We start from the raw sequence: 3,039 nt of genomic DNA, 5'->3' as shown, positions 1-3,039 counted from the left end.
AGTGCCCCAAGGAATCCTTGCCTCTGCCTACTTGTCCTTTTTCTCCTTCCAGAAGCCTCCCCCACCTGCCCACACCGCTGACTTCTTCCTCTGGCCTCTTGCAGCATGACTGCCTAAGCCCACACCTGCCATCTGTTTCCTGCTGGTTTGCTCATTCTCTCTCACCTGGGGTGTCGCAAAAGTCTCCCAAGTGGTTGTCCTGGCTCTCCCCTGCCCTCTCCACTCCATTCTCCATCTTCATCTGGAAAGATTAAAAAAGAGCATTTTATTGGAGTATTTCTTAGTATAAAGTGCTCAAATCTTAAATGTGTAGTTCGGTGGATTTCTGCATGTGTATACACCATACAAATGTCCCATCGATTGAGATACAGAACAATTCCAACAGCCCAGCATGTTCCCTGTGCCCCTTTTCCAATCAATAATCTCCCTGGAGGTAACCAGTATTCAGACTTTAATTCCCAAAGTTAATTTCATCTATCCTTGAGCTTCGTTTAAATGGAAGCACATAGCATATAGTCATTCTGTCTGCCTTTCATTCAGCATCGTCTGTGAGATCCAGGCACACAGTTGCCTGTATCAGGAATTAGTTCTTTGTCATTGCTGTGTAGTATTTCACTGAATGGGCATGTCATCAATTATTTCTCTGCTCTCCAGTAGATGGACATTAGAGTTGTTTTCAGATTTTGGCTGTGATGACCATTTTTGTGCACATCCATGGCGGTCATTGGCTTTCATTTCTCTTGGGTAAATACCTGTGAGTGGAAGTTAGATCATCACACAGGCATGTGTTTAGTTTCAGTAAGTACTGCCAAACAGTTTCCCAAGGGGTTGAACCAATTAACACTCCCACCAGCAATGTATGAGCCTTCTGGTAGCTCCACATTCTTGTCAACCCTGGGAGTTATCATTCCTTTTTAATTTTAGCCATTTTGGTGGGAGAATGATGGCATCTAATTGCAGCTTTAATTTGCATTTCCCTAATGATTGATGAGGTTGAAAACTTTTCACATGCTTATTGGATAGCCAGAGATCGTTTTTTGTACACTAAGTCTTTTGCCAGTGTTTTTTATTGGGTTGTCTGTTTTTTTCTTGATGTGGAGATATTTTTCTTTGTTCCTTTTAAAATTCTGGATTTGATTAATCTATTGGTTATATGCACAGGAAATGTGCTTTTCTATCTTCATCACCCACTTCCCGTCCTCTAAGAACCCCTCACCTTGCCACCACTGAGCCTTTGAACATGGGGTGCCCTCTGACAGGTGGAATCTCCCCTTCTTCTCCGCCTCACTGGGGCTTGCTTTTCAAGACCTAAATCAAGCTCCACCTCCTCGAGGAAGTTGGCCCTTCTTGCTCCCTGCTCCATAGTTAATATCCCCTGTTTTTTGTATGCATCAGAGCACGTAGCCCATTGGAGACAATAAATGTATGCTGAGGGGCACCTAGCTTCTGTGTGCATCTCTGGGGCAGGATGGTGTCTTCTTTGTCACAGCTGCCCTATACCTCACACGATGCTGGTTCTCAATCAACTCTTGTAGTAGGTTTTCAAAGGTAGGATGGAGGCATAGCCCAGTTTGCCTGCAACGGTCCCAGTTTATACCTATTGACACAGCATGGTTATGATAGCCCCTCTTGGAAGCCCTGAGGGGAGGGGAACACGAGGTGTCACCAAGGGAATGTTGAGGAAGAGAACATTTGTTTCAGGGACAGACCTAGGTCTAGTGCTGACCTGCTGCCAATATGCTATGTGCTCTCAGGTAAATCTCTTAATCTCTATGCCTCAGCTTCCTCTTCTGTGAAATGGGGAGAAAAAATCTTTCATCCCCTGTCTCACCGGGTGGTTATAAGGGTAGATGAGATGCCAGATGAGCGTGTGACAGGAGCACAATGCAGATGCACCGAGAAGCCACTCCTGCCCTAGGGGAGCCTCTACCTGGGAGGGGAGATGTCAGGCACCCCCACCCTGCTGCAGTCACGTGAGAAGGGAGGGGCCCTGGGAGAGGGGCACTGAGCACGCTCAGAGGCAGCAGAGGCATGTCCCCGTGGGGGCAATCTGGCGGGATATTAACATCAGTTAGATCCAGGTGGTGGCTAAATGTCCTTTGTTGATTGTTCAGAACATTTCATCATCAAAAAATTTTTAAATTAAAATATAAAAGCATAGATTGGGCTCCTCCAGTCCTGTGGGTGCCTGTGAGGAGCTCCCTTCTGTTGCTGCTTGGGGCATCACCTGTCGATGGGGCCGGGCTCTGTGAGGGGCTGCCACCCGCCCCACGTGTAGGACTCAGCTCTGACAAAGGAGGACTCACGCCCCGTGTGATTAGTCCGCACGCTCCCTCGGATGCCGCCTGGCTGAGGACAGGTGTGCTCGGGGCTGAGGGACAGTGAATCAATGCCCGGGTGCTGCCCGCCGAGAGCCAGGTGCCAGGCCTGGGGAGGGGGCGGAGGTGGGAAGTGGCAGAGGCGAACTCGGCTGACTTCCAGAGTCAGAGTCAGGGTGGGGCCCCTTAGAGGTCACAGTCTCATTGTACAGATGGGGAGACCGAGACCCAGAGGGCAGACAGGACTTGATCCACGTCACATGGGAAATTCTGGGGGCCAGACTTCCCCACTGACTCCACTTCCCACCTGCCCCACGCTTGCCAGGGACCAGGAGGCATTTTTCTGAGTTCTGCTCAGGTTTCGGAAGCCTGAGGCTACCTAGTAAACCCACACATGTGGGGCGACCTCTGTGTCTTGGCTCTGGGCGTCCCTGAACGGAGAGCCTCGGGGTCATGGGGAGTCTGGGAGGCCGAGCGGGCCGCTGCGGTGCTGGCGCTGGTCACCTGGCTTGTGGAGACGATTATCAGCATCTCTCCCCAGCTCCACAGTCAGTGCCTAGAGGTTGGTGCCCTGAAATCGGCCACGACGGTAGTACTGACACCGTGGAAATCGACACGTGGTACAAGGCAGAGTGGTTCCCTGGATGCTGAGTTGCATCTTTACCATCACACCACTGCCTGGGCCCCATCCCCCTCCCACACGCAGCTCCACGTTATCTGT

The sequence above is a fragment of the Balaenoptera acutorostrata genome, chromosome 16, assembly GCF_949987535.1.
Source record: "Balaenoptera acutorostrata chromosome 16, mBalAcu1.1, whole genome shotgun sequence".
Classification (NCBI taxonomy): domain Eukaryota; kingdom Metazoa; phylum Chordata; class Mammalia; order Artiodactyla; family Balaenopteridae; genus Balaenoptera; species Balaenoptera acutorostrata.
Note: the sequence above shows the minus strand (reverse complement) of the source record.